This window comes from Lissotriton vulgaris, chromosome 4_1 (assembly GCF_964263255.1).
Source record: "Lissotriton vulgaris chromosome 4_1, aLisVul1.2, whole genome shotgun sequence".
NCBI lineage: Eukaryota > Metazoa > Chordata > Amphibia > Caudata > Salamandridae > Lissotriton > Lissotriton vulgaris.
The window spans coordinates 1,656,333,938-1,656,351,419 of record NC_141691.1 but is presented as its reverse complement, the minus strand read 5'-3'; the positions used below and the strand labels follow the sequence as shown (position 1 = coordinate 1,656,351,419).

The 17,482-nt window shown below is 46.1% G+C and overlaps 1 protein-coding gene across 1 annotated transcript in view; it reads right to left on the bottom strand.

Annotated features, from left to right (window-relative positions):
• Nucleotides 1-17,482, bottom strand: part of ZBTB10 (zinc finger and BTB domain containing 10) — a 308,748-nt gene that overhangs the window by 199,954 nt on the left and 91,312 nt on the right. The gene's annotated exons all lie outside the window — the stretch shown is intronic.

Here is a 17,482-nt window from a genome sequence, read left to right as displayed (position 1 = left end):
GAGGAAGCGACAGCATGAGTTTTCTTCGCTGTCACGATAATTACTGAATCCGGTCGAGGGTCTGATTTAAAAAATAAAGGATCCGTTTACGCCGGTTTTTACTTCTTCTGAATCCTCGCTGGGGCTGCTTTAATCAAGGATGGGGTGAGAAAAACGTCCATTATTGGTTGCAGGATACCAGGAACCAGTGGGAGTAAAGGTCTAGACACTGACCTTTGATGGAGTCTCAAAGATGATAGAGGTAGAAGCTTGAGGCGCTGGCATATCTATGTGCAGCTTCTGCACTCCTCTAGTGAGGACATCGTGAAATCTATTGATGTCGTCGATAGGAGACACTCTAGACCGAGGGCTATCCGTAAGGGTAGGTGAATAGTCTCTTTTTGAGGAGTGAATTGAAGAGGAACACCAAGACGGTGTTCTTGTTCTTTTCCGATGAGCATGTGGTCTGTGCTCCGGAGATTTGTCTTGGCGATCCCTGGTGCGAGCAATGGGTGATCTGTCCACTTCCTGCACCAGTTGTCTAATGGGGATCTGTGCAGCGGACTGGAATAGTCCATAGGCCGTCGAGCTTGACCAGAAGAATCTTTCAGCCAGTGGCTGTGGGGAAGAAGTCATCTTGGCGACAGATGTACCGAAGGTGACATCTGTCTTCGTGGAAAGGTTGGCTTAGGAGATCTCCGCGCATCAGGAGATGGAGAAGAGCTTCTCGTGGACATTACTTGAGGAGAGCTTCTAAATGAAGCTGATATCTCCATGCGGTCTTTGGAGGCTGAACGGCGTCTGGAGGAACGATGCGACGTAGATGGTGAGTGTCTCGACGTCGAACGACTATATGTTACAAGCACCAGTGAGTTTTTCAAGAGGGATTCTCCCCTCGACGTTGACCTCTCTTTGCGTTTTGACGTCGAATGCACCGACGCTGAAGCCACAGATCTCACCGACCTCACCCCTGACATGGAGTGTCTAGGAGAACCCAAAGGAGTGTGAATCGACGGAGAACTCCTTCTCAATGTTTTGCTCTTCCTTGACGTCGATAGAGACCGCTGCATCAACGAACGCCGTCTTGAATATCTCACTTTGGGTACCGACGACAAATCCTTCTTCGCAGACAATGGAGATTTGGGCCTCGACGTTGAACGCCATGTGGTCGACGACAACAGAGGTGTTCTTCTGGATGCCAAATGTTGTGCACCTGGTGACGATGAGGCCTGTCTCGACGTTGACCGCCCCCTAGTTGAGGGCAACGGAGAAGCTTGTTTCGACACCGATCGCCGCTTCCCTGGCGGCGACGAGACATGTCTCGACGTCGACTGCCAGCTGGTTTGACAGCAACGGAGACGCCGGCTTCTACACCGATCGCCGCTCATCTGGTGACGGGGGAGCATGTCTCGACGTGGGCCGCCTTACTGGCGGCGGGGAAGACCCTACTCTCAACATTGTGCGAGCCCGCACCAACGGAGAACGACTCCTCGATGCCGATCGTCACCTGGTTGACGATGGCAGAGGATGCAACGTACCTGAAGTCTTCTTTGACGACCGGTGTTCCCTTGACGGCGATCCCGCCTTCGATGGCCTTCTTGTCGACGTTTTTGCTACCGCTGAAGGTATTTTCAGCGCCGATCCCGACGCTGAAGGAGAGCAGACTGGTACCTTACTCCTAGATGAAGATCTGGCTCTCTTCTTCACCGGAGACCAGCCTCTAGAAAGAGCTCTTCCCTTCTCAGCCAACCCATAAAAACGAATCCTCTCTCTGTCTTTCAGAGTACGCCTAGAGAGGGACTGACAATGCAGGTAGGTCTTAGGATCATGATCTTCAGGAAGGCAAAGGATACAGACTGAATGCGAGTCTGATCTGGCCTTCTTCTTGCCACAGGAAGGGCATGAGTCAGAGAGACGGCATTTATCAGAGAAAAAATATGCTGACCTCTCTCAGAAAAACCAGGAACTTACTTTAAAAGTCAAAAGACGTCAAAGTAAGTAGGTTTTGACAAAAAAAGGGAGATCTTTTCTGACAGAAATCAGAAAACAGAGAGCTAAAGTAACTAGGGTCCTGACAGAAGAAGCCGGAAAGAACAACTGACCTGTCACCCCTGAGGGGTGATGGGAAGCTAGGGGTCATGGCTGCCTTAAAGGCACGTGCCAGTTTTTTCCTATGTGTTTTCTATGAGGTTAGATTTTCTTTCAGCTTTTTTACACCAAGCAGCCTGTGAGCTGGTAATGCGGCCATTCCTCTTTGCAGGATTATGTTTTCTGCTGTACATTAAAGCAGTTCAAAAAGAAGCAGTAAAGAAAACAAAGAGCATTTGAATGTCTATATGTGCAAAGGAAATTCTTGGAGCATTGCCCAGCTCTTTTTTCTGTATGGAGAGCTGCATTTATTGAGATATATATATATATATATATATATATAGTGAACAAGGGAGCTTGACTCCAGAAACGCGTTGATGTAGGGATTAGTTACTTACCTGTAATCCTAGTTCTCTTCCAGGGGTATCCTCATCAAAGTCATAAGCATTAGAATATTCCCGACCCCGGAAACACTATATTATATGTGATATATATATATATATATATATATATATATATATATATAAAAACTTTAAAAACCATAGGTTTCAGGCCTTATATAGTTAGGAATTAGCATTTAAAACAAGCATTTGCAATGCAATAGGTCTCGCATTAGGAAAGTTTGAGCTATTGGTATTGTAAATGACAAATTTTTTATTTATGTATTGGTTTGGAAAATAGTGAATTGAATAGCTTTGTCATTTACAATGCCAATAGTTTTAACTTTCGCAAATGTGACACCTATAGCATTTGTAATGCAATATGTGTTGTATTTACGTGACTTAGATGTATTGATATTATAAATAAAAATGGCTTTTATTTTTTTAATAATTAATACTTAAAACTTATTTTCATTTATAATGGCAATAGCTTTTGTAAAAAACCTTTGTGAAGATTATGTTCATTGTATTTTATTGTGATGAAAATCCAAGAACAGATGTGAAGTATTACCATTTTTTTGTGACATTTGTAATGAAGTGTGAAACATTGAGAGAACATATTTGAACCAGTTGTTGAATGGTTGCAAAGATTGATGCTGTGGTGGCGCGGAGTGATGTTGTGGTGGCGACAAGTGATGCTGTGGCGTTCAGTGATGCTGTGGTAGCGCATAGTGATGTTGTGGTACCCCTGAGTGATGCTCTGGTGGTGCTGAGTGATGCTGTGGTGATGCGATAGATAGAGTGAGTGAGATAGAGTGAGGGCGATAGATAGAGGGAGGGAGGGAGGGTGAAAGGTAGAGTGAGGGCGATAGATAGAGTGAGGGCAATAGAGAGATAGGCAGATAGAAGGGTGATAGATAGATATACAGATAGATAAAGTGTATTTATGTTGCACTGAGTAGAGTGTAAGTATGAGGCATGTAATTATATGGCACTGAGTGGTAATATGGGGAGTGTATATTGTATTCAGTAGAGTGTAATTGTGTGCCGTGTATTTATGTGGCACTGAGTGGTATTTGGAGTGTATGTTGCAATGAGTGCAGGGTAATTATGTAGCGTGTAATTATGTGGCACTGAATGGTAATATGGGGAGTGTGTGTTGCATTCAGTAGAGTGTAATTATGTGGTGTGTAATTATGTGGCACTGAGTGGTATTGTGTGGAGTGTGTGTTGCATTCAGTAGAGTGTAATTATGTGGTGTGTAATTATGTGGCACTGAGTGGTATTTGGAGTGTAAGTTGCATATAACTATGTGATTAAGGAACAGTGAGCAACCCAAAATACCCTTGAGGGCTTGGGTGAGTAAGTAGAAAGGTATAGGTGCCTTCAAGGGGATTTCTTTAACAAAATATTATTAAACGTGATTCAACTAACTCTTTAGGACAGGTCAATGGTCCTTATTCTTGAAAGGACCATTGACTTGTCTCAAAGAGTTAGTTGAATCACGTTTAATTATATTTTGTTGAACAAATCCCCTTGAAGGCACCTATACCTTTCTGCATATAACTGTGGCACTGAGTGGTATTTGGAGTGTATGTTGCATTGAGTGCAGTGTAATTATGTGGCATGTAATTATGTGGCACTGAGTGGTATTTGGAGTGTATGTTGCGTTGAGCGCAGTGTAATTATGAAGCATATAATTATGTGGCACTGAGTGGAATTGTGTGGAGTATCTGTTGCATTGAGTGCAGTGTAATTATGTGGCGTGTAATTATGTGGCACTGAGTGGTATTTGGAGTGTATGTTGCATTGAGTGCAGTGTAATTATGTGGCGTGTAATTATGTGGCACTGAGTGGTATTTGGAGTGTATGTTGCATTGAGTGCAGTGTAATTATGTGGCGTGTAATTATGTGGCACTGAGTGGTATTGTGTGGAGTGTATGTTGTATTCAGTAGAGTGTAATTATGTGGTGTGTAATTATGTAGCACGGAGTGGTATTTGGAGTGTATGTTGCATTGTGTGCAGTGTAATTATGTTGCATATAACTATGTGACACAGAGGTATTTGTGTGTATGTTGCATTGAGTGCTGTGTAAATATGTGGCGTGTAATTAGGTGGTACTGAGTGGTATTTGGAAAGTATGTTGCATTGAGTGCAGTGTAATTATGTGGCATGTAATTATGTGGCACTGAGTGGTATTTGAAATGTATGTTGCATTGAGTGCAGTGTAATTATGTGGCGTGCAATTATGTGGCACTGAATGGTATTTGGAGTGTATGTTCCATTGCAGAGTGTGTGAGGGTGCCGAGTGTGAGGGTATGGTGGCATGCTGCGCTTTAGATGAATATGTTTAAAAGTAAAGTGTGCCATACTGCGATTGCTACAATAGTTAATTGTGGATGCATTAACAATTGATGTGTGCACTGATGGCTGGTGGTGTGTGTGCCTGTAGAAATGGTGCACTGATGGCTGATGGTGTGATTACCTGGTGAAAGCGTGCACTGACGGCTGGTGGTGTGTGTGGGCCTGGCCGGCTGGTGGTGTGTGTGCCTGGTGGAAGCGTGCACTGACAGCTGGTGGTGTGTGCCTGGTGAAAGCGTGCACTGACCGCTGGTGGTGTGTGCCTGGTGAAAGCGTGCACTGATGGCTGGCGGTGTGTGTGTGTGTGTGCCTGGTGAAAGCGTGTACTGACGGCTGGTGGTGTGTGCGTGGTGTAAGCGTGCCCTGACGACTGATGGGGTCTGTGCCCAGTGAAAGTGTGCACTGACGGCCGGTGGTGTGTATGCCTGGTGAAAACGTGCACTGATGGCTGGTGGTGTGTGTGTGCCTTTTGAAAGAATGCACTGATGGCTGGTGCTGTGTGTGTGCCTGGCCGGCTGGTGCTGTGTGTGCCTGGTGGAAGCATGCACTGATGGCTGGTGGTGTGTGCCTGGTGAAAGCGCGCACTGACGGCTGGTGGTGTGTGCCCCCGGTGAAAGCGTGCACTGACGGCTGGTGCTGTTTGTGCCCGGTGAAAGCGTGCACTGATCACTGGTGGTGGTGTGTATGCCTGGTGAAAGCGTGCTCTGACAGCCGGTGGTGTGTATGCCTGGTGAAAGCGTGCACTGATTGCTGGCGGTGTGTGTGTGTGTGTGTGCCTGGTGAAAGTGTGCACTGACGGCTGGTGGTGTGTGCCTGGTGAAAGCGTGCACTGATGACTGATCGTGTCTGTGCCTGGTGAGAGTGTGACTTGACGGCCGGTGGTGTGTATGCCTGGTGAAAGCGTGCACTGGTGGCTGGTGGTGTGTGCCTGGTGAAAGCGCGCACTGACGGCTGGTGGTGTGTGCCCCCGGTGAAAGCGTGCACTGACGGCTGGTGCTGTTTGTGCCCGGTGAAAGCGTGCACTGATCACTGGTGGTGGTGTGTATGCCTGGTGAAAGCGTGCACTGACGGCCGGTGGTGTGTATGCCTGGTGAAAGCGTGCACTGATGGCTGGTGGTGTGTGTGTGTGTGTGCCAGGTGAAAGCGTGCACTGACGAGCGGTGGTGTGTATGCCTGGTGAAAGCGTGCTCTGATGGCTGGTGGTGTGTGTGTGTGCCTGGTGAAAGGGTGCACTGATGTCTGGTGGTGTGTGTGCCTGGTGAAAGCGTGCACTGATGGCTGGTGATGTGTGTGTGCCTGGTGAAAGCATGCACTGATGGCTGGTGGTGTGTGTGTGCCTCTGATGGCCGGTGGTGTGTATGCCTGGTGAAAGCGTGCACTGATGGCTGGTGGTGAGTGTGTGTGTGCCTGGTGAAAGCGTGCACTGACGCCTGGTGGTGTGTATGCCTGGGGAAAGCGTGCACCGATTGCTGGTGGTGTGTGTGTGTGCCTGGTGAAAGTGAGCACTGACGGCTGGTGGTGTGTATGCCTGGTGAAAGCGTGCACTGATGGCTGGCGGTGTGTGCCTGGTGAAAGCGTGCACTGACGGCTGGTGGTGTGTGCCTGGTGGAAGCGTGCACTGACAGCTGGAGGTGTGTGCCTGGTGAATGTGTGCACTGATGGCTGGTGGTGTGTGTGCCTGGCGAAAGCGTGCACTGATGGCTGGTGGTGTGTGTGTGTGTGTGTGTGCCTGGTGAAAGCGTGCACTGATGGCTGGTGGTGTGTGTGTGTGTGCCTGGTGAAAGGTAGAAGGAAGCGCTATGGACTGTGTGTGAAATCCAAGAAAGAGTTCAGAATGCAAAGGCAGAGGGCAGCTCGGGTTACAAGCTGCCTTTGAAATAGATCAGGCAGCACTGGGCAACCATGCCAGCATTCCAAGGAGCAAATGGTCGTTCACGTTAGAAATGTGATGCCCTGAGGACATATGGCACTGTGAGGAGCCTGGGAGACACACGTAGACGCTAAGAGCCTGAGGAGATAAGGAGCGGAAGGAATCCCTTTTAAGTGTGATGCCGAGGCTCGGGAGAAAAGCACGTGCACGGGCACATGCACTGTGCGTAATCCATCTCCCAAAGCCCTTGGTTTTAAGAGTTGGTTTCAACACAATAGTTTCGAGTAATAAATTACTCGACCTAACCATTGAAATTGCTCCTATATAGTTAGTTGTACTAACTATATTTCGCGCACCCACAATCCACTGATGATGATGTCACATATTACATCATTCATGACATGGTCAGTGACATCACTGATGACATCTCAAATGACATCAATGTTGACATCACTGATGACATCACTGATGACATCTCATTTGACATCACTGATGACATCATCCAGTGACGGTGTGTTTCTGTAAAGTTTAAATATGTTTTACATATTGAATAATGAGTGGATGTATAATTGTCTGGATGAAGGATTTAGTAGGTGTGTGACTGACTGTATGAGTGACTGATTAAATGTGTCTTACTAAATATATGGGTTAGTGACTAAACTGTCTGAAGGTGTGCATCAGTATGTCTGTTGTGTAAGCTGCTGCATGTGTTGATCAGTAGCTATATGAGTGGCTATATGGGTTATTGATTGGTTGCCCAAGTATTTGAATGGGAGACTGAGTGTGGGTGGCTGGGAGGTGTGTGACTCTGTGCATAGATGTGTGAGCAGTTGATTCACTAGATGTATGAGTTCAAGAGTGCATGTGGAAACAGCTATATGGGCGGTTGACTGTGTGCATGGGTGTGTTGGTGAGTGAATGGATATCTCAGTGCTACATGTCCAAGTAAGTACATATGTAAAACACAGTGCATGTGAGAGTTGGCATACATAAATGACTATACATGAGAGCCAGTGAATGTGCGAGTGGCTGTATGGATCATTGTGTACTTGTAGCAGTGATTGTATAAGAGAGTAAGTATGTGTTACTATGTGGTTGAATAAGTAAGGTGTTGTGTGTATAACTGTATAGTTGAGGAAATGGAAGGGTGATTGATTCTTTGCATGACTGACTAGGTGTGGGATAACTCCATGGATGAGTGGCAGTGTGCGAGTGTCTGTATAGGTGTATGAGTGTTGTATTGATGAGTGACTGTATGTATGAGTGATTCTATGGGTGAATGAGCGAATGTGTGTGTAGTAACTGGTATTGGTGTGTCAATGGTTTCAAGAATGGTAGTCTGTATTTAACACTGGGTGTATCAAAGGTTATATTATAGTGTAATATAGTGTGAGGAGGTGCATCGTATTAGCACATGAATGATATCATCAGTGATGTGATCAGTGATGTCATCAGTGATGTCACTTGAGATGTCATCAGTGATGTCACTGACCATGTCATGAAGGATGTAATATGTGACAACATCAGCAGTGGATTGCGGGTGCGCGAAATATAGTTAGTACAACTAACTATATAGGAGCAATTTCAATGGTTTTTTAAATGCTAATTCCTAACTATATAAGGCCTGAAACCTATGGTTTTTTTAAGTGAATTTGCAAGGTGTTTTAAATGCTAATTCCTAACTATATAAGGCCTGAAACCTATTGTTTTTTAAGTGAATTTGCAAGGTTTTTTAAATGCTAATTCCTAACTATATCAGGCGTTAAACCTATATTTTTTTTCAATAAATTTCAAAGATTTTGTAAATGCTAATTCTATTACTGGAAAACATTTATATATGTTATTATCCTTCTGGGACCACCTGAGCAGCCATCTTGTTTCTCAGGAGAAGTGAGGCACAAGAGAGCACAAAACAAGAGTGGAAAAAACGAAAACGGGGCAGGGTTGAGACCCCATGACCCCCTAGCCCTTCTCAGGGGGGTCCCAGAAGGACCACCAAGTGCAAAAATGTTTTTATTTATTTTTAAAATCACAGGGTACGCGCATGATACGGTGCGCGTACCCGGCGATTTTTAAAAAAAAAATGTTTGCCCTTGGGGGTCCTTTTGTAAGAGTAAGAGTACGCGTACGGTAGGCGTACCGTACGCGTACGGTGCGCGCATATAGATATATAAATTTGCTCAAATTCAATTTTCTCAACAACTACTGGAGGGATTTTCACCAAATATAGAAAAGGCACTACTGCATACCCGTCCCTACCATTTTGCCAAGTTTGGTGTAATTCCGTTCAGCCGTTCGGGCTGTAGCCGTGTCTAAAGGTCACATAGAAAATGCCATTTGAAAAATTTCAAATTCAATTTTCTCAAGAACTACTGGAGGGATTTACACCAAACATACAAAAGGCACTGCTGCATAACAGTCCCTACCATTTTGCCAAATCTGGTGTAATGCTGTTCAGCCGTTCGAGCTGTAGCCTTGTCAGAATGTCCCTATGGAAATTAACATGGGGAAAACACGTTTTGGGACCCCCTTTTTTCTTGGCCCCCACTTGACGAATCCCCCCGAAACTTTCAGGGAAGGAGCGGAGCGCAGCGAGGCAAATTTAAGGAAAATTACAGGCAGATCCCTCAATCGGCGCCAAAGTTATTCCCAATAGAATGTTCGGAATTTCCTATGGTAACTAGGCAGGGTCGGATTGGCAAGGCGGGCATTCGGGAAACGGCCGAAGGGCCGTTGTCTCAGTGCCCTCTGTGGGCCGGTTTTTTTCTCCCCTTTTTCAGTTCACAGAGAGTGCTCTTTGCTATCTGCTCTCTGTGAACTTGGGAAGGGGAGAAAAAAAAACGGCCCACAGAGCGCACGGAAACAGAGACAGAAATGAAAGCGCTTCACTGTGTGCCATGCAGTGATTATTAGCTGTGGCCTCACTTCACCCCCTGCCCCTGAAAAGCAATCACGCCAAGGGTGGGCTGGGGAGCGGTGATTGTCTGCGAAAATCGGCTTCCCTGGGGGCCAGGTGTTGCTCAGGCCTTGAGCCATTTCCACCTCGGCCCCCCTGGGGCCCACGCAGCCGAGAAACGGTGTTAATCTTAACACCTCGCCCACAGCCCCTCAGATTCAGGGCACAGTGGGCGAGGAAGAATGGGTCTGGCTGTGGGGGCTAGGTGATGTTTTGAACTCCCACCATCTTCACCTCAGCCTTCCCCTGTCTACCATTGTGCTCCCCTGCCAAGACATTGCCCTGGGGCCTGGAGGGCTGGGGAGGGTTGATTAATTTACTAATTGCAGGGGCCATACTGCTGTTCATGTGCTCTTGAGCTAAGTAGGTTAGTAATAGCAGGGGCTTCCCTTCTTTTCAGGTGCTCCTGCACTGAAGTTCTTGAATAATTTTGTGACAGAAAGGGGCCTTGCTGTTTTTTTAGTTGCTCAGCATGTAGGCCATTGTCACCTTGGGCCTGTGTCCTGCACAAGAACAGTATCCGCCCACTTTCATTCCTTATCTTTGCATAGGCATAGGTGGCCTAACGCCAGAGTTGCAGAGATGGGGATTCAAGTTTGAATCCCAGGGTCTGCTCAACAGCCTGTGATTCTGGGCAGATCACTTCCTTGCCCAGGCCCTTAAATAAAACAAGCATTTACAATGCAATGGTTTCGCCTTTGGAAAAGTTAGAGCTATTGGCATTGTAAATGACAACATTTGTATTTATGTGTTGGTTTTGAAAACAGATAAATAAATGGCATTGTCATTTACATTGCCATTAGCTTAATGTCGGCAGTCACTCTGCACTCCCCCTGCACTCCCTAGCTACTCACTCTGCACTCCCCCTGCACTCCCTAGCTACTCCCCCTGCACTCCCTAGCTACTCCCCCTGCACTCCCCCTGCACTCCCTAGCTACTCACTACTCTGCACACTCACTACTCTGCACACTCACTACTCTGCACACTACACAAAGATCTGTTACAATTAGAATAAAATAAAACGAGGTGGTGCATGCTGGGGCCGTTGTGGAGATTAAGCAAGCTATTGCCCAGAGTCACAGAGTGGGACCCATGATTAGACTAGGCACCAAGGCGAGAATTATCAGGTCCGGGGAGATTGAGCCCAAGACCCGCCGAGGCGGGAATAGAACCCTGGTCCGGGGCCAGACCTCTGCATCAGGGTCTGCCGCTCTAACCATTGAGCCACACTTCTCCACATCAATAGACTGTTCCGAATGAAACCAGACATGTAGCCCTAATGACTGGTCCGCCGATACCATGCATGCTTGCCCATCTATTTTCCTGCTAGCCGCAGCCCAACCATAACAGTTGTTTTTACCCACGAACTACTGCTAAACTCAACCCTCCTCCCACATCCCATACCTGCAAAGCAGTCACCCTCCTTAGTTCCACATCATTGAACCAGAATACATTTTTAGTGCGCGGGTTTTTGTAATGCAAGAACAATACCCTTCATGCCCGCCCGAAGACACGTACCCCACATACACACACAAAACGGCACTCAAAGAAAAGCCTACACTTTTAAAACATACACCCCGAACAGAAACATACCAAAGAAAACATTGCGCATACCCTCTCTCCAATGGAAACGGACAAAAACACAGACTACTTCTAAGTAAACAACTCATAGCCTTAAAAAGCAACACAAATCCCGAAAAAACGTAGACAATGCACAAGAGCACAACCTACCGAAAATACTTCCCAAAAGAAAACCACCGCATACCCCCCTCATAAAGGAACGAACACTGACTACTCAAGTACCATATACCCCAAAACACATAGTCTCCGCCAAAGTCTCCCATGCCCGTACAGAAGCCCATAACCCGTATATCCTCTAAAATAATACACTCTGCAATACTGCCTCGATTATCTACCCCCCCCCCCCCCAATCCTCTTCCTTCCACCCAAAGCAGACACAGCTGCAGTTCCTTACCGGCCACAGGCTGCAGCCACACCAACGACAACAGCAGGGCGTCCAGCCCCCGCAGGCTCTGCAAGGGGACACCGGGGCAGCTAGTGGAGGGGGCAGGCAAGCCGTCCCATGGACAGAGTCTGTGCACAGATACCACGACTGCGTCTCACCTCGCCACTCGTGTTGCCAGGTCTGAAATCCAAAACAAGCACACTCCCCCTTGAAAAGAAGCCCAAAACAAGCGCACGCCCTACCAAAAGAAAATACAAAACAAGCCCTGCCCACAAAAATCACGAACCTGCTTAACTGAGGATAGAGAACAGTAAAGTCTGATTAAACAAGAATACCCTTTAAGAGAGCGAAAAGCGAACGTCCGGTTTTAGCATGCTGACAATATCATGCACAAAATAAACTCATACTTAACAGATATCCAAGGCGAACGCGGCAGCAGCTGAAAGTTGAAGACAGCAGTCTGACCCGGTGACTGGCAGAGAGAAATGTCCTCACCGTGGGCAGGATGCGTACCTGCAATTGCAGCTAAGGCGGACGTTGCACGCTGTGGTCACTGACGGGCAGAACGCGGTGACGGCTGCAAATGGACGAATGCAATTACATTATTAATTGCGTCCAATGTCATCTTCTGTCATGGTAGCAGTCCAGGGCGTTTAGCAATAGCCCTGAATCAATTCCTAGGCAAATTTTTCCCGGTGGCTGGAAACAGGTGTCTGGGACTCTTTTGTCCCTTGACGAGTTGAGTGACGTAAGAGTATTTCGCGCTCGAGCAAAGGCGTAGAGCAGGCCACCCGACAGAGCGGTTTGCGGAGACGGATGATTTCCTCCCTCCATTCCGGTGTGTCAGTTTCTGAATGCTCACTTTTCCGGACAGTAAGTGCTTGGTTTCCGGTATATGGCACGTGATGTCAGTGAACTTGCCAGCCTCGGAGGAAGGGCTGGCACGAAAATACCTCAGACACCTGTTTTGACAGGAACTTTGGGACAGATGGGCAGAACTAACCTGAAAGAAATTAAAGTAAGGGAATGAATTTGCCGAGTGTCATTGCGTGAATATGCAGACCCATCTGTCCATTTGGCGACCTAATGTCACACCTAAAACGCTGACTGCCCTGTGTGCCTGAGCAAGGTTTCTCAAGTTCCTGATGTGGCAAGACGTCAGATGGTTACAGTAAATAGGGTGATATAAGAGACTTGTCGGCAGACACCGTTTTAAACACGAGTGGCTAGAGTTGTTCCTGACTAACCCTCGCTCATCGGCGTTAGCCCCAGCGGCCAATCCCTGCACAGCTTCAGTAGTGACGCGACGGCGCACGGGCCAATCCCGTCGCGGCGTCAGTGAGGGGGCTCGACTCCTGTGACCAATGGGAGCGCGGCGGCTTCGATCTCAGCTACCGCAGCTCCCGGTCACGAACACAGCTTGCAGAGGGTGTTTCTGGCCCCGGGCCGCGACGGTGATTTAGCGGCCAGAGATTTTCGGGCCGCAGATCGCGGTCAGCCTGCTTCCTCGCCAGCAGATCGACACGGGGGATTATAAGGCACAGGGAAACACCACGGGTCTCCCCTCACCCCTGAATCTGTGCCGATGAGCACAGCGATCGGGCCAGCTCTTCTCGGGGGCGTTCCCGGCTTTTGGCTGACGTATCATGACGTAGCCAAAAGCCAAAGATTCTCGGGAACGCCCCCGTGTCTGGTCCGGCATTGACGGACGCCTCTCTGTTCCAATGGCTAGCCTCCATTTATGGAGCTAGCCAATGAAGCAGAGAGGCGTGTTCAAGTCACCCATACTAGAAACTACAGATTTCTCTGGAGGAGGAGCCTAACGGCTCCGCCCCCCAGCGAAACCTAAAAATCAGATCATGTGTACTGTAATTGGTACTCATGAATAGAACTCAAATAGCCTTTGTCTTGGGCTGAATTTACACTACATAAAATTGGGACCATGATAATTAAAGAGGACACTTTATAAAAACATGTCCATATTTTTAACACAGCTTTTCCGATACAAAATTTCCATTTCATTCCCCTTAGTGCTTCACTGTCTGGTTGTCTTATGCTGTGGAGGCTGCGCTCTGACCCCTAAGTCATTCGGCACCTCTTGCTGAGTGCACCATTCTACTTCTATGTTCTTTTTGTTATTCTGGGATAGTTTAAGCTTGCCCTAAGATAACATTTCATAGTATTCATAATTTCCAGTGACTCCCTCCTCAATGGGGGATCTTGTTGGCTGATGTTTATGGCCTTCCTTTCCCTCCCCAGCTCCTGCCTCACCTTCATATGGACACACCCCTTAGTCACTGCCTGCATGAGTGTGAAAACAGCAGGCCTATAGGTTTCTGTCTCACTGCTCTGGGATCCAAGATAAGACGGATACTCAAGGAAAGGACCAGACACAGTTAGTTGACCTTTACTTTCAACGGCCAACGCATGACCAGCTTTCTGCATTCTTTCACTATCACCCAATCCAATCTTCCAAAAGTCAACAGTTCAATGGGCAGTTGGCATTCATGAGGAAAGATGGGAGTACGCGACACTGGTTAAGCTTTTCAAAAATCCAAAAAGCTTTCTTTTGCACAGTTTGCTTGGCATTTAGCAAATGTGAAGAAAGTGGGCCTTTTATTCGAAGGGTGAAAAACTTTAGGCACGTGTACATGCGCATTACAGAGCATGAGGCATCCCAATTCCACAAAAGATGCACTGATTCGTATATGATGACAATTTCTGGAGTTGACATAACCACTCTCCTCTTCTCTCGGCAGACAACTCGTGCAGTACAAGTCAGAAAGAGGAGAGAAATATTGGAGCGTGTGGTTGAAGTTATTAAACTGATTGGTAAAAGGGGGCTTAGCTATCGGGGGAAATCAGAGTCTGTGTCTGAGTTGGATAATGATTTAATGGATCATGGGAACGTTCTGGAGCTCATCCTTCTGCTGTCAAAATATGACCAACCTCTTAAACAACACATTGAGTCTCTCACTTCCAAAGCAAAAGAGAAAGGTGGTCGTGGTGCATCTGTGACATTCATGTCAAAGACCACAATTGGTTATGTAATAGAAACAATTTCCAAACTGATAAAAAGACACATTGCTAAAGAAATAAACGATGCAGGTATGTACTCAATCCAGATAGACTCAACTCAAGATATAAGTATTACTGACCAGTGTTCCATTATCATCCGATATGTCACAGACACTGTACATGAACGCCTAATAGCAGTCAGAAATTGCACTTTGTCAACTGGAAAAGGATTGTTCGAGTTGGTACAAACTGCAATTCAACAAAATGGTCTTGACATAGCTAAGTGCATTGGAAATTCGACTGATGGTGCTTCCAACATGCAAGGCCAGTACAATGGACTCAGTACTTGGCTAAGCAAAGAATCTCCAAATCACATACACGTCTGGTGTTATGCACATGTGTTAAACCTTGTCCTTATTGAGGTGACCCAAGCATCTACAGCGTCCACCTCTCTCTTTGGACTGCTACACTCTTGTGCAGTCTTTCTCCGGGAGTCATATAAGCGGATGGATGTGTGGCGTGCGCTGGCAAAGGATAGCCGGACAGTCCAGATCATTGGAGAAACAAGATGGTGGGCAAAAGATGCTGCTCTCAAGAAAGTTTTTGGCTCTTTCAATAACCCTGCCAATGCTATGTTTATTGATTTGGTCAAAGTCCTTCATAAGATTTCATCTGACAATCTTAGATTTATTCCAAATGTACGGTGCCAAGCCTTACAATTTGCTGAGGGACTATGTACATTTCAAACAGTCCTAACAGCCCAATTGTATCTTCGCATTTTTGCTTCAACCACACCACTGTCTAAGTATCTCCAAACAAGTGGAATGGATATCCTGCAAGCACAGAGAATGGTGTCAGACACTGTAAAACTCCTTGCCACAGATTCCCGCAATTTTGATGCTGTGTACTCTGCTGCCACAACATTTTCAGAGCGGGCCAACAAAGGTTTAGCAGAAAGGAACTGTGACCAAGAAGTACAAACAACACTTCCAGAAGGGAGATTGTCCTTTAAAAAGATGCCTGGGATGAGCACAAAGGATGAGCCTATAACCCTAGCTAAAGATCGATTTCGTATTGGGGTGCATAATACAGTAATGGACCAAGTTATTCAAAGTCTGACCACTCGTTTCAAGACACACTTCACTTTGGCAGCAGATATAGCATGCCTAGACCCAAAGAACTTCAATCAGACTCTCCCAGGTAATGCTCTTGTGAGACTTTGCTCTTTGTTGCAAAACATAGATAGCTCAATAAATGTGCAGACTTTGCAGGAAGAACTTCAGGATGTTGCTGCTAAATGGTCAAATTTAAAAAGGACACTACCTGAAGAGTACGACAGAGAAGACCAGATTAATGAAGACAAACCACTTCAAGTAGAAGAATTTGACAAAAAACCTGAGGCTGGGCCAACAAAGTGCAATACTTGCCGTGACTGTGCTGTCTGTTGTTACTCTATCTTGAAAAAATACCTTCTTTTCAGCAGTGCCTATCGGCATTTGTATTTGGCATACAAATATGTCTTGACCTTATCCTGTACACAAGTAGCCTGTGAGAGAAGTTTTTCCAAACTGAAGTGCATCAAAACCCGCCTAAGAAACCAAATTGGTCAGGAAAACCTTGAAGCCTTTATGCTCATGTCAGTTGAATGGAATGTGCTGTCTCAGTTGAAAACTGATGACATTATTGACTTCGTTGCAAAAAAAAGTGCATTGCTGCAGGATCTTTTGATTGAGTAATCCTCAGTCTCCCCATGGCCCAGACTTTAAGGCAGCAACAGATATGAATAAAACTGTGTTTTTTGTATATAGACATCACCTGCTGACTGTGAAATAAATGTATGACTAGATTGTACAGATACATTTTTTCAGCATTCTTTACACCCCAGACTGCCTTTTCCTCGTTTGTGAATTCTTACTTTTGTTATTACATGTTCTATTCCCAGAGATTCCAGTCTTACCCTTTCTCCTTGACTTTGTACTAGATTTCTGGTTTATGTGATGATTAGAGTCTAGGACATAGCTGGTTAGGAAAGAGTATCCAACGACATTGTGCAGGGCGTTAAGACTGCAAGTAAGTATTCAGTTATCTGAACTGCAGTGCTCCTAGTCTTTACCAATGTTACTTGCTCTGTAAGCTTTAAAAGGCTTAATTTACTAAATATTTGTCTACAAATTAGACCTCAAAGAGTAACCAAATGGTGTTTCATGAAAGGGCATGCCCCTCGAATGTGGGCCACGCCCCTTAAATATAGGCCACGCCCCTTAAATGTAGGCCACGCCCCCTTAACGTGGGCCACTTTTTCGTCAGTGCCCGGGCCAAATTGTGATCCCAATCCGACCCTGTAACTAGGTCCTAACTGTATATACCTACTGGCGACCACCAGTAGGTAATATATACATACATATACATATATATATATATATATATATACACACATATATAAATAAGCAATTGCATCCTACTAAACACCAGAGCTGAATCGTGCTGTAAAGAATTTCCACCATACATGAATAATATGCATTATAAACATGAGAAACAACAACAAAGTTTGTTTTAGAACGGTTTTAATGCTCAGAAAGCAGTAGAGAGACTTATAAAACACTGAAAGCATAGGAAGTTCCCAGGCTGCATTGCAAATACACAGTCTAAAAAGACTGAAAAGTTAACCTGTAGCTGAAAAGCCTTTAAGGCACTCCTGACCCCCAGCTTCCCATCATGCCTCAGTGGTGAAAGTTAGGTCAGTTGTTCTTTGCGGAAACTGTAAAACCATGAAACAAAGAGGTTAACAATATCTCCAACTTAAAATAGTCCTTTGCCCAGGGAGGCCGGAGGGTTGCTTATGACTTTGAGGATACCCATGGAA